This window comes from Bos taurus, chromosome 25 (genome assembly GCF_002263795.3).
Source record: "Bos taurus isolate L1 Dominette 01449 registration number 42190680 breed Hereford chromosome 25, ARS-UCD2.0, whole genome shotgun sequence".
In the NCBI taxonomy this organism is placed as follows: domain Eukaryota; kingdom Metazoa; phylum Chordata; class Mammalia; order Artiodactyla; family Bovidae; genus Bos; species Bos taurus.
Genome location: NC_037352.1, coordinates 11,223,470 through 11,237,834, shown reverse-complemented (window position 1 = coordinate 11,237,834; position 14,365 = coordinate 11,223,470). Strand labels below are relative to the sequence as shown.

Genomic DNA, 14,365 nt, shown 5'->3' with positions numbered 1-14,365 from the left:
CTGGAAACAGAGCAAAGCAAACCCAAAGTTAACAGGGAGAAGAAAATAAGGATGAGAACAGAGAATACAGAGGAAATTTAATAGAGGAAATTAATAAAACCAAAAATTGGTTCTTTGTAAAGATCAACAAAATGGACAAATCTTTGTCTTGATGGACTAAGAAAAAAGAGGAATGACTCAAATTATTAAAATCAGGGATAAAAATGTGGACCTCATTACTGATTCTGCAGAAGTAAAAAGGATTATAAAAGTGCTGTGAACAACTGCATGCCAACAAATTGGATAACATAACTGAAATGGACAAATCCTTAGAAACAAAAATCCTATCAAGACTGAACATATGAGAGAAACAGGAAATCCAAATAGATGCATTGCTTAGTAAGGAAAATGAATCGGTAATCAAAAATTTCCTGTCAAAGGAAAGGCCTGGACCTGATCGCCTTGCTGGTGAATTCTGCCAAATATTTAAAGAATGAATGCCAGTACTTTTTAAACTTTTTCAAAAAACAGAAGAGGGAGGCAACACTTCTTAACTCATTCTATGAGGCCAGTATTGCCCTGACGCAAAGCCAGACAGAGACACTGTAGAAAAAAGTACAGACTCAAATCCCTGGAGAATATTAATGCAAAAACTCTCAATAAAACACTAGCAAACCAAATTCAGAAGCTTATTAAAAGGATTATCTACTATGACCAAGTAAGACTTATTCCTGGAATGCAAGGATGGCTCAACATACCAAAGTTGATCACTGTAACAGCACACAAATAAGGTGAAAAATGGATCATCTCAATTGATGCAGGAAAGTATCTGACAAAATTCAATGTTCTTGCACAACATACCCTTGCACCCTTGTCTTCCGGAGCACAGCCCTGTGCTGACTGAACAGCAGGGACTTTCAGTGCATTGGTCTCACTCAACCTCCCTTAGCAAGAGGAGGGAACTACAACTGCGCCCGTTTTATAAAGGAGGTAACTGAGGCCCGGAGAGGTTAACACATCATTGACCAGAGACATATTAATATGTCTTTCGTTACCTGAATGTTATTGACTGGACTGTTTCAATATCCACTTACATAACAAATCACCAGCCACAGGAGTTAATCTCTGCAAAACTCCCCTGGTCAATAATGAGTTAAGTGACTCACCCCAGATTTACACATCTATCAAACAACAGAGGAGGTGGTCCATGCTCTGACACCGTGTCCATGCTCCGGATAATAATAATTGCAGCAGCAGCAGGGAAGATGGCAAAAGCATATAGCACATTTACCACGGCCTACACAGTGCTCTCGGAGAAGGCGCTGGTACCCCACTCCAGTGCTCTTGCCTGGAAAACCCCATGGACAGAGGAGCCTGGTGGGCTGCAGTCCATGGGGTCACACAGAGTCGGACACGACTGAAGCGACGCAGAAGCAGCAGCAGCAGCACACAGTGTTCCAGATGTAAGCAGCACTACAACCAAACAAGCATTGTGCTACTATTAACTGCACTTTACAGACAAGGAATCTGAGACTCAGAGAGGTGAAGTAACTTGTTCAAGGTCTGACGGGTGGCCAGGGATAGGGTCCAGGCTGGAACCCGATCTGGCTCCCAGGCCCATGCTCTTGGTTACTGCCCTACATTGCCTGCTGAGATGGGACCCAAGCTCCCTCTTTTTTTTCATGCATATGTTCTTTTTTATTGTTGTTGCTTTTACATTGTATTTATTTTTAATTGAAGTATAATTGCTTTACAGTATTGTGTTGGTTTCTGCCAAACATCAACATGAACCAGCCATAGGTATACGTATATGGCCTCCCTCCCCACCCCACCCCACCCCACCAGGTTGTTACAGAGCCCTGGTTTCGAGTTCCCTGAGTCATACAGCAAATTCCCCTTGGATATCTAATTTACGTATGGCAACGTATGTTTCCATGTTACTCTCTCCATACATCCCCCCCACTCCTTCCTCCCCGCCTCCATGTCTTTAACACTCTGAATTCTGAAGCCATCCTTCCTAGGATTAACTGCACCTGAGGTCACTGCCGGCAACTGCACAGTGCAGAGGTCGGCAAGCTCTCGTGAAGGGCCAGATGGTAAGTATTTTGAGCCATAGAGTCATGCAGTCTCTGCAACCACTCACCTGCCAGTGCAGTGTGAGAGCGGGCACAGACAGGAAGTGACAGATGGGCGTGGCTCTGTCCCAGCAGAACTTTATCCATGAGGACAAGCAGCGGGGGGATGAATAGCACTGAAGCATGCACACTGCCATACTTGACATTGATGACCAGTCCAAGTTTGATGCAAGAAACAGGGCACTCAAAGCCGGTGCACTGGGACGACCCAGAGGGATGGGATGGGGAGGGAGGTGGGAAGGGGGTTTGGGATGGGGGACACAGGTACACCTGTAGCTGATTCATGTCAATGTATGGCAAAACCCACCACAGTATTGTAAAGTAATTAGCCTCCAATTAATTTTTAAAATGTGGTAAACATGAGAAAAATTAAAATTAGTTTCCATGCACATAATATTACAGATTACAGAATAAACAAAGCCCTCCTCCAACTTAAAAAAAACAACAAACCAAGCAGCAAGCCAGATCTGGCCCCTGGGCTACATAGTCTGTGAACGTCTAGTTTAGGTTAACATGCGTGCTGTGTGCTCAGTCGCGTCGGACTCTTTGCGACCCTATGGACTATAGCCCACCAGGCTCCTCTTTCCACGGGACTTTCTAGGCAAGAATAATGGAGTGGGTTGCCATGCCCTCCTCCAGGGGATTGAACCCGCATCTCCTGTGTTGCAGGCAGATTTTACCCACTGAGCCACCTGGGAAGCCCCTCCTTGATTTTTGGATGTCAGCAATGGTGGGATGCACCTTTCACAGTCAATCACATCTTTCTGGAACAACAGGAACAAAAACCAAAGAGGCAGCATTAAATGTACTGGTCCATTAAAAGTCCTTTTAATTTCATGCAGCCATCTTAGACACTGTTGGTGAAACTTCAGCCTTTGGGGAAAGCAATCTTGCGTGTGTGTGTGTGTGTGTGTGTGTGTGCGCGTATACACACTAGCGTACTCAGTCATGTCTGACTCTTTTTGACCCCATGACCTGTAGCCCACTAAGCTCCTCTATCCATGGGATTTCCCAGGCACGAATATTGGAATGGGTTGCCATTTCCTCCTCCAGGGGATCTTCCTGACCCAGGGATCGAACCTGCGTCTCTTGCGCCTCCTGCATCAGCATATGGATGCTCTACCACTGTGCAACCAGGGAAGCCCTAGTTGAGGCAATATTGGGGCCACTTCTGAACCACCCACTCTCCTTTATTTGGAGGCAACAAGACAGGTAAAGGCCATACTCTGGGCTCTGAGAACAGAAGAAAACAACCTGACCTTTGCTTTCTGTATGCACAGATCCCAGAGGAAACAGGCTCCTCAGTCTGCTTCAAACCAGCTCTCTGAAAAAAGCCCCGGCTGGCAGAGGTCCTCATCACCTGCTCTGACTGGAGCGAACACTGCTCTCAGGACATGCCGTCTACAGGAGGGCAAAGTCCTGCTCTAAGACAGCAGGCCCTCGAGCCCCTGAGCCAGAGAGCGGGGTGGTGTTTTATCAGCCCACGAGCTGGATGGGAGCAGCCCCGGGGGATGGAGGCAGGTGGGGGCAGGCTGGAAGGGTGACTGTGCCCCTGGCGTGTGACAGCCAGGAGGCACCGCCATCTGCGTGCCCTGGGAGTCAACGTCACCCCCTCCCTGGGGGCTGCAGGTCCTCCATATTTAAATAGGTCCATCTGGCAAGCCGGCTACTCACCAGAACTCTGCGTAGCTGTTCGGGAGGCAGGAGCTGTCTCTTTGTCAGCTCTCCCCTACCCCTTTCCTAATCAGTCCTATTTCTCTGGGGGCCAGCAGGGTGTCTGCACTTAGTAACTGTGCTGGTGGTGTGGGAAGAGCTTGCCTGGGCCATGGAGCTTCAGAGTGGCCATGAAAAGCCCAGTTCTGTTGCGTCCTGGCTGTGTGATCTTAGGCAAGTTGCTTGACTTCTCTGAGCCTGTTTTCACATCTGGAAATAATGTGCACAGAGAAGGGGATGATAACAGCTAACAGATGCTCGCTGTTGGTCCACCCACCACGGGTCATGGACGGTCCACAGGCACATGAAGTGTTATTTCCTTGACACGTCTGGGTTCTTCTCTGAGGGTCAAGCTGTGGCGACCTTCCCGAGATCCTGGATTTCTGAGCCTGATCCACATCTCTCGCTATACCTACCTGTTGGGATTCATGCAGCTTCATGAAATTCTTTTATCACCCCTCCCAAGGAAGCTCTGGGCATCCTACCAGGGGGCTCTTGCTGAATTCCTCAGCCCAAGGCCCTGGCAGGGTTAAGAGCTTGAGCTTTGGAATCTCAGCTCTGCCGTTTACCAGCGGTGTGACCCACAGCAAATGACTCCACCCCTCTGGGCTTGGAGATGACTTCCTGCCCCTATGAAAAGGATAAGTGAAAATAATTCAGAACAGCTCTCTCAGGGGCTATAGGGAGAATTAAGTGGGATCTCCCATAAACCCTCTAATCCCAGGGTGTGACAGAGAATAAGGAATGACAACTGATTAATAAACACCTGCTGGACAAATGAGCCATTTAATGGAATATCCTGGGACAACGCACAGTCCCCATACAGGCCCCACATAAACATTCCTAGAGGCCCCAAGAAGGGACCCGCCTCTTCAGAAGAAGACTTCCCTGGTGGTTGAAGTGCTTAAGACTTCACCTTCCAATGCAGAGGGCATGGGTTTGATCCCTGGTTGGGGAGCTAAAAATCTCACAAGCCTCCCAGCCAAAACACCAAAACATAAAACAGAAGTGATATTGTAACAAATGCAATAAAGACTTAAAAAAAAAAAAATGGTCCCATGTTAAAAAAAAAAAAAAGACAAGGGTTAGAAAGGAAATTTAGAGTCTCTGCAGATGTGAGCCATCAGGTTTGAGCAGACAGGCGCCAGGGCCCCTCCCAACATCAGCTCCCCTGTCCAACACTCTTGATGTTCACTGCCTGATGGCCGCAGGGTCGGCCTCCCCCAACCTTGCCTGAGCATCAGGGACACCCATCCTTGGAGGCCGCAAGGCCGTTTTCGGGAACAGTCCTAAGGCCATGTTTACCCGTGACAGTGAACTGTGCCCTGGGTGTTAAGGAACCGGGGTGTCGTGGCTCCCGATCAATGCACACACCTCCCTCTCCCTTCTTCTGTGTGTTCTTCTAAACAACAAAGCTGAGGACCGTGGACTTATTCGCTGCAACAGCCTTCAGCAATCAAAACTGCTGAAAGACCTTTGCCCCTGCTGACGTGAGCAACAGGAAGCACTCCTGTGGCTTCGGGACGTGACAAGTCAGAGCTGGGTCTGGCGTCCAGGGCCTCTGCAGTTGTGGGGTGACCCTGGCTGAGCCCCTCCCCTTCCATCCCACACACCCCTCACCGGATCTGTTCCTCATCCACAAGAGGGCATGGCAGTCTACCTCTGTGACCTGGGGCGAAGGGCCACGAGGGTTCCTGTTAGTGTGATAAGACCTCTTGGCCTAGACGCATTAATAATTTTTAAAGTGCGCTCAGTCCTGTCCAACTCTTTTGACCCCATAGACTGCAGTCTGCCAGGCTCCTCTATCCATAGGATTTCCCAGACAAAACTGCTCTCCTTCAAATATAGAGAGTGCCTCACACCTTGAGGATGCTGTTTCTTCAGGACCCGCCTCGAGAGGGTTCATAAGGGCATGTAGGTGCCCGGGGGCCACCTTTCATCAGAGAAAGAAAAATCTCCTTGAAAATGAAGCCAACACAGGGTCCTGCTGACATTATATGAACCTCCGGACCCAGCCACTGAAGTCATCACTATCCTTGGGCTTCATAGTTAGGTGAGCTAACAGTATTTTTTTTTTCAGGTTAAGATAATTCAAAGCAGGTTTCTGAAATTTTACAAACCAGAGTCCCTTGTGACACATACCATACCTCTGGGACCTTTAGAGACTCAGGCGTTTAGCATTCTGAGGGCCTCTCGTGGATCTAGATACCTTGTTCAGTCACTCAGTCGTGTCCAACTCTTTGAGACCCCATGGACTGCAGCCCGCCAGGCGCATCTGCCCATGGGATTTCCCAGGCAAGAATACTGGAGTGGGTTGCCATACGACGTGCCTTTACCTCATTCTCCCACTTCACTGATAATTTATTTTTGTAAAAAGCAGTGAGAGTATAGCGTTTCCAGCAATGAATGACCTTAGAGTCAGAGACCAGGGGTCAATACCCACCTGGGAGCAAAGTCCACGTTTCCAACGCTTCGCCTTCAAAGCGTACACACTGAAGAGTTAAACTCAGCTTCAGTGTCAGCTCTGAAACCTGCCAAGCTGTGTGATCTTAGGCAAGTCCTTCAGTCACTCTAGGCCTCAACTTCTTCATCTACAAGGTGGGAATAAGGATGGGTCTCACTTCTCAGAACTGCAGGGGAAACGAGATCCTGCCGGTAAAATGTGTAACCCAAGGCCCGACACACGGCAGGAGCACCGACGTAGGTGGGTGAAGCGGAAATGGTGGCTCCTTTTAGGGACACTCTGGGAGGAGACCGCATTGCAGGATCTGAGAAGGCTGGGGATTAGGTCTATCTCTGCTATACTAATTTGAAAAAAGAAGGAAAAAGGAAAAGAAAAAGAGAGAGAAGCAGTGCTCCACCCTTCTGGATGCATCAGACAAGTCTCCTTAAACGGATCACACATCCCACCTGGGGAGGTCCCTGCTGCAGGGAGTCAACGGAAAGGAGCTTTGGGTTCATTACAATAAACTCGCTTAAGCTCCACAGCACAGATCAAAGGGGAGGGAGGTTCCTGACCTCTGGATGGTTACACTGGAGGGGGCACGTCCACACAGGTCAGCACGAGGCCTGGCGGCCTTGGTGGAGGGAAGCACCCCTGCCTGATGAGCTGGTACCGACATGGAGGAGGACCCTATGGCCCTTGCCACCCCCACCCCCCACCCCACGCCCTCTGCTGGCCTTCTGCCTGTGGAAAACTTTAACCAAAGGATAAGTTTAATCAGAGAAGTGAGAACTGCTGAAACAAAAACAGTCCAAGGAGACTAAATAATAATAATAATGTAATCATTAAGCATAGCCAAGGACTTTTAGTTCTTTCTCAAGATAGGCTATAGATAATGTTCCAAGCCATATCCTGTGAGCTGTCCTATAGATACTGGAACACCAGGTGGAGAAGTTAATAACATGGTGACCAGACTGTACCCAGGACATGAGCTGCCACAATTCCGAGAACTGACCACAAAGAAATGGGCACAAGTGCACCCTGGAACTGAAGATAAACTGGACCTAAAACATCCAAGATGATGCTAGTCAGACCACTGATGACCAGTTGAGGATGACTGTTAGAGATGACTCTGCTGTTTCTGCATGTAGCCCCCACCCACTCTCTCTATAAATGCCCTCACCCCCTGCCTGCCGGGTGTCGGGTAGGGGGGAGTCGGCCTTCGGACAGATGTCCACCACCCTCCCCTGACAGTGGCCGGCACCTGAAGGAAAGCAAACTTTCCTTTCCACCATCCTGGCCTGTTTACTGGCTTTTGAGCAGCGAGCAGCCGGACCCCCACACAGTCCTTTTGGTAACAGTACCAGCGTGTCAAGTCAGCTAAAGAAAGATTTGATGGGGTCAGACAGAGATGTGGCCAGGGTCTGGACTTGCGGGAGTGGCTGGGCTGTGGCAAGAACCTGGGCAGTCCCTATTAGGGCAGGGTGATTAAAAACTGCAGGACAGAGTGGTTATGACCTGGGACCCTGGAGTCACACACATCTGAGTCTGAGATGTTGTCCTCCTTACTCGCTACGGATGGATCCTTTGGCAAATTCATTAGCTTCTTAGAGCCTCAGTTCTTCATCTGTAAAATGAGCCTAAACATGGTACCTGCTCTCAAAGGGAATACTGTAAACATCAGGTAAGATAACTCTAGCAGATGGAGATACTAATAATTCTGGCAGACAGAAAGTGCTCAATACATCCTGCCCATCACAATTACCACGAACATTCCCCAGCACTGAGCATTCACTCCCTGACATAACACATGTTTATACAGGACACTCTTTCTTGGCATACACAACTGGTCCATGATTCTTTGGTGTAGAAAATGCAGAAGAAGGCATCCAGATCTGAGGAACAGAGTAAGCCTCATTCCACTCTGGGCCTCCCACCAAATGTGGCTATAAAACCTGGAGAGAATCCACGAAGGGAGCTATCTATGGATCCTGAAAAGTCAATAATAGCAGGTGGACTGGGGAAGATGACCACTGAACCTCAAGCGAGCTCATAATTTTAACTATCTTTTAGCCTGGACCCAAGGCAGCCGGACACCTGTGTGTGGATGCAGAGAGCTCCGGGCCAGCCTCTGGTTCTATTCAGAGGCAGGAGAGGGGCTTCCTAACAGTCAGGAAGAGTTGGGTGGGGGACTCCTGTGTTTTTTTTCTCTCCTTCCTCTGGTTCTCATGCCTCAGTCTGTTCCTGAAGCACCCAAAACTCTGAGGGAGGGTGTGGAAAGGTGAATAATGGCTCCCTAGAGATGCCCTGGGACCTCCCTGGTGGCTCAGATGGTAAAGCGTCTGCCTACAATGCAGATGGCCCAGGTTCCATCTCTAGATGGGGAAGATCCCCTGGAGAAGGAAATGGCAACACACTCCAGTATTCTTGCCTGGAGAATTCCGTGGACAGAAGAGCCTGGCAGGCTACAGTCCATACCATCCATGGGGTTGCAAAGAGTTGGACACCACTGAGCGACTTTCACTTTCAAAGATGCCCTGTCTCACTCCCTGTTACTTTATGTGACAGAAGGATCTTCACAGATGCGGTTAGTTTAAGGCTTTGAGATGAGGAGGTGGTCCTGGATGATTCGGGTGGGTCCAGTGTGATCACAAGGTTCTTGTAAGGAGACTGGGGATCAGAGTCACAGAGTAGCTGATGCGGTAGAGGCTGAAGTGATGCAAAGAAGGGGCCATGGCATCGGCAGCTTCTAGAAGCTGGAAAATGCGAGCAAGCAGATTCTGCCCTAGAGCCTCCAGAAGAAACCAGCCCTGCTGAGGTCTCAACTTCAGTCCCATGAGACTGAGTGTGGACTTGTGACCCCCAGAACTCAAAGGCATTACAGTCGCGTTGTCTTAAGTCACTGAGTTTGTGGGAGGTTTGTTACAGTGGGTGTCGGAAACTGATATGGGGGAAATACTCTTCAAATGAAAGAGCTTTGGCCCCACAAGGGCAGGACAAACCCTCACTGCTTTTTACCTCTGTGTCCCCCTGCACTTGGTCTCGGACATGGACATAGTTATGGAAGGTATGTGAATCTCAGTCCAATCCTCACACCTTATACAAAAGTTAACTCGAAATGAACCACTGACCTAAACATAAAATTATAAAATTTTAAGCAGAAATTCTAGGAGAAAGTCTGCAAGGAGATAAAACCAGTCATTCTTAAAGGAAACCAACCCTGAATATTCAATGGAAGGACTAATGCTGAGGCTGAAGCTCCAATACTTAGGCCACCTGATACGAAGAAATGACTTATTGGAAAAGACTCTGATGCTTGGAAAGATTGAAGGCAAAAGCAGAAGGGGGCAGCAGAAGATGAGATGGTTAGATAGCATCATTGACTCAATGGACATGAATTTGAGCAAATGCTGGGAGTTAATGAAGGACAGGGAGCCTGGTGTGCTGCAGTCCACGGGGTCCCAAAGTGTCAGACACGATTCAGCGATGGAACAACAACAAAGGCTATAACACACAATGCAGGGAATATAACCAGCATTTTATAATGACTTTAACTGGAGCATAATCTATAAAAAGCAAATCACTATGTTGTATACTTGAATCTAGTACAACATTATAGTACGTAAGTCACTACATTTTTATGAAACTCAACAGTAAAACAACAAACAACCAAATTTTAAAAATGAAGCACCATTTCACGCCGGTCAGAATGGCTGCCATCCAAAAGTCTACAAGCAATAAATGCTGGAGAGGGCGTGGAGAAAAGCGAACCTCTTACACTGTTGGTGGGAATGCAAACTAGTACAGCCACTATGGAGAACAGTGTGGAGATTCCTTAAAAAACTGGAAATAGAACTGCCTTATGACCCAGCAATCCCACTGCTGGGCATACACACTGAGGAAACCAGAAGGGAAAGAGACACGTGTACCCCAATGTTCATCGCAGCACTGTTTATAATAGCCAGGACATGGAAGCAACCTAGATGTCCATCAGCAGATGAATGGATAAGAAAGCTGTGGTACATATACACAATGGAGTATTACTCAGCCATTAAAAAGAATACATTTGAATCAGTTCTAATGAGGTGGATGAAACTGGAGCCTATTATACAGAGTGAAGTAAGCCAGAAAGAAAAACACCAATACAGTATACTAATGCATATATATGGAATTTAGAAAGATGGTAATGATAACCTTGTATGTGAGACAGCAAAAGAGACACAGATGTATAGAACAGTCTTTTGGACTCTGTGGGAGAGGGTGAGGGTGGGATGATTTGGGAGAATGGCATTGCAACATGTATAATATCATATGTGAAACGAATCGCCAGTCCAGGTTCAATGCAGGATACAGGATGCTTGGGGCTGGTGCACTGGGACGACCCAGAAGAATGGTTCGGGGAGGGAGGTGGGAGCGGGGTTGAGGATGGGGAGCACGTGTATACCCATGGTGGATTCATGTTGATGTATGGCAAAACCAATACAATATTGTAAAGTAATTAGCCTCTAATTAAAATAAATAAATAAATAAAAGATAAAAGTGCTATGTTATAGAATATAAATAAATAAATAAAAATGCGCACAAGACTTGAGTAGCTACTTCCTCAAAGAGGACACAATAAAGAAAAGTAGGCACATAAAGAGATGCTTCATAGTATTAGCTACCAAGGGAATGCCAATGGAGACCATGACCAGACACTGCAGGGCACCCTTTCAAACAGCTGTGACAACACCAAGCAATAAGGAGGGTGCAGAGCATCTGACACTCTCACACACTGCTTGTGAGACTGCACAACGGCACAGCAATTCCGAGACACACTTTTACACTTAACCTACGACCCAGCCACCCTAGTCTTAGGTATTACCCTAGAAATGAAAACTTCAGTTGACATAAAAAGCTGCTCATGAATGGTTATATGTGCTCCATTCAAAAGTTGTTCACAAATGTCTTTTGTGAACAGATAAACTGTGGAAATTCGTGTGATAGAACACTCCTCAACAATAAAAAGGAACAGACAACCGATACACCTGCCAGCTGGGTGAACTTCAAAGGAGCTGTGCTAAGTGAGAGAATCCAGTCTCGAGAGCTTAGACGCTATATAAGTCCATTTAGATGACGGTCTTGGAAAGAAAACTGCAGTGATAAGAACAAGCAGTGGTGGCCAGGGCTCAGGGATGGGGGAGTGCGTGACCACAAGGAGTAGCACGTGACAGCTCTGGGGGGTTGATAGGACTGTTCCTTATCCTGATTGCGATGAGGCTCTCAAATGTATACATGTGGTAATATTCATAGAGCTGAGCGCACACACGCACAAAGTCAACTTTATGCTGCTTTTTGTTTTGTTTTTGACCCTGCCATGCAGCTTGCGGGATCTTAGTTCCCCAACCAGGGATCGAACCCAGGTCCCAGCAGGGAAAGCATCGTGTCTGAACCACTGGACCACAGGGACTTCCCTGCATGCTGATTGTAAAAAGAAGTTGATTTTTTTTTTTTTAAGTCAAGGCAAGCGGGACTCTGGTCAATATATGCAAGGTATGAACTGGCCCCTTCCCAGAATGCAGCGGGATGACCCCTCTCTGAGACCCACTGTTGATTACTGGGCACTTGGGGCTCTGATCACTGGGCTTCCGTCCACCTTCCTACTGGTGAAATATTATCCAGTGTAGAACTTTACAGCTGTGCCTCCCCCACGCCCTTTCACTTTCTACCTAGAATAAGTTGCACAAATGGCCCCAGTTATTCACTCCCTCTCTGACTTTGCAGAGTCCTCTGGCTCTGACTCTTGTTCTCCACTGTGGTCCAGAGCATGCCTTGCCCAACATGGGGTGTTAGCAAATATGGCACAGTCAGAGCTTGGTAGGTGCTGCAGTGATTGGGTTTTCCCCATTCTCACTCTGCCATACATACTCAGGCTGGCCTGCTGGTCCCAGCAGCCACGTTACTCCTAGTCAAGGCCATTCCTGGGCCAGCTGACAGTCAGCTGGCATAGAAGCAAATGACACAGAAGCAAATGTAGCCAAGATCAGCAGAACTTCCTAGCCCATCACTTAATATGTGAGCAATATGTTGTTATTATTGTTTGCTACAACCAAGGTGTCAAGGTTGTTTATTACACAGCATTAACATGGCAGTAAATAACTGATACATCACCCAATTAAGCAGCCATTCTCAGTTACCACTCAGGGAGAACATTTAAAAAGAGCAGGGGGAAATGCAGAAAGCTGTGAAATTGTTTTACCCATGGAGAAAAAAGCTGCCATGGAGATTGATTATAATGTAGTAGAACAGAATAATCCCGTCTGCAAAGAGCACCTGACTTCTTGCGTGTTGTGGTCTTATCCCCCAATATTAGAGAACTTTTATTACTACTATTATTATTTTTTACTAACACCAAATTGGATAGAAGTTATTGTGTCCAAAATAACTTAATCTGCTTCCCTTGCTCCAAACTGAATTTTCAGATGCTCCAATATTTAAAAATGAAAGACATGAAGTAGGGCAAGCAATTGTAATAATCTTGAAGCTGCCAACTCAAATCATTTCGAGACTGCAGTGAGAGTCTGAACAAAGAAGTGAACTGTGACTACAGCAAAAATAGCTCCTCTTGGAGAAGTTCCCAGTAGGTGATATTTCATGTAATCCTCTTAGCAAGCCAGCAAGGTCTGTGCTACTGGCCCATTTTACAGCTGAGGACACTGAGGCACAGAGAGGCCAAGGCTGCTGGGTAGTGTGGTTGACACTGAACCCGGGTCTCTGACTCAAAGTCTCGCTTTTTCAGTTAGACACCAAGCTGCCGTTTTAATGTTGTAAGAAACTAATAACAGAGCTTCAGCCTATCTGCTTGTGTGATCTATCCATCACAGTGAAGAGTTACTGGGGTGAATAGGTCTGATATTTTAGGGGCACCTGGCACTTTGCTGCCTGGTCACTGGGCTCAGCAATGTAGGGCTTGGCCATGGGATTGCCATCTTGATGCTAACATGATCACAAAGCACCAGCCTCCCAGATTAACTTGACTGGGAGTTAATTAACTTGAAAGGGAGTGACCATGGCTGGGAGAGTTGCAGAGAAATCTATACTGTCTCCCACAAATCCTCAACAAGCGCACTTGCTGTGTGCTCCTCAGGCCATCATGCCTTGCAAATACCGTAGCTCCAAGGTCTGCCCTGATTCTGAGAAGCCAGAAAGAAGTTGTGTATCCTCCAGCTAACAGAACCAATCGTTTTACCCCTACAGCCACAGCTCACCCAAATGCTTAGGATGGGCCTGGTCTAAGTGCTTCAGCAATGCTGAAGCTCTGAACCAGCCTTCTGAAGTGGGGTGGGGCGGGGCCTAGTTGGAATCCCATTTTTCAGATGGGGATGTTGAGGCATAACGTCCTTAAAGGGTCTGATCTGAGATCATTGAGCTAGTAAACGGGATGGCCTCGAGTGGAACCAGGGTCTGCATGACTGTAGCTCTTTCTCTTAACAACAAAGTTAGCTTGTACCTTTAACGCAAAAGTCATAAAACACGCTGCATCCCAAACTCTGGCAGAATGGCTTGCTTCCTGTTGCATTAGTAATTTCTCAACCTGCCTCCCCAGAACAAGCTAGTGAGAAAAACATCCAAAACTCTGTCACAGCAAGTTCTCACATGTGAAAAAGAAAAATAAAAACAAGGCACCTTCTTCTCGCTCAGCAGCCTATGACCCGCTTTATCTTCTGAGTGATGCTTGCTAAGCCAGCAGATGGTGTGTTCAAAGGAGAGTTCCCAGGGCCCAAGCAGGACTTCAGTTTACCCTTCTGGCCCAGTTAAAACATCCTGGGTGTATTAGATTGATGAACAAGAAAGGGCTGAGGCTTATGAGCAAACCGGTTGAGGAAGGGATGGGAGGGGTGTGAAGTGCTTGAGGAGCAGGTATCTAAGACCGCTTTTTGCAACTGGGTCAAAGCCCTATGAGTTCCGAACCCTCAGCCCCATTTTCCCTTTCTTTCCACAACATTTACTTTGGGAGTTAACTCCAAAGAGGCAGAGATGGGTAGGACCTTGGACAGCACCAAGCAGCGGCCCTAGAACAGATATGCATGGTATAAGAAGCTACGGTGCAGAAAGG

General features: G+C 47.3%; 1 protein-coding gene across 5 annotated transcripts in view; it reads right to left on the bottom strand.

The window, feature by feature from the left end:
• The window catches only part of SNX29 (sorting nexin 29), a 597,448-nt gene that overhangs the window by 41,789 nt on the left and 541,294 nt on the right, over positions 1–14,365 (bottom strand).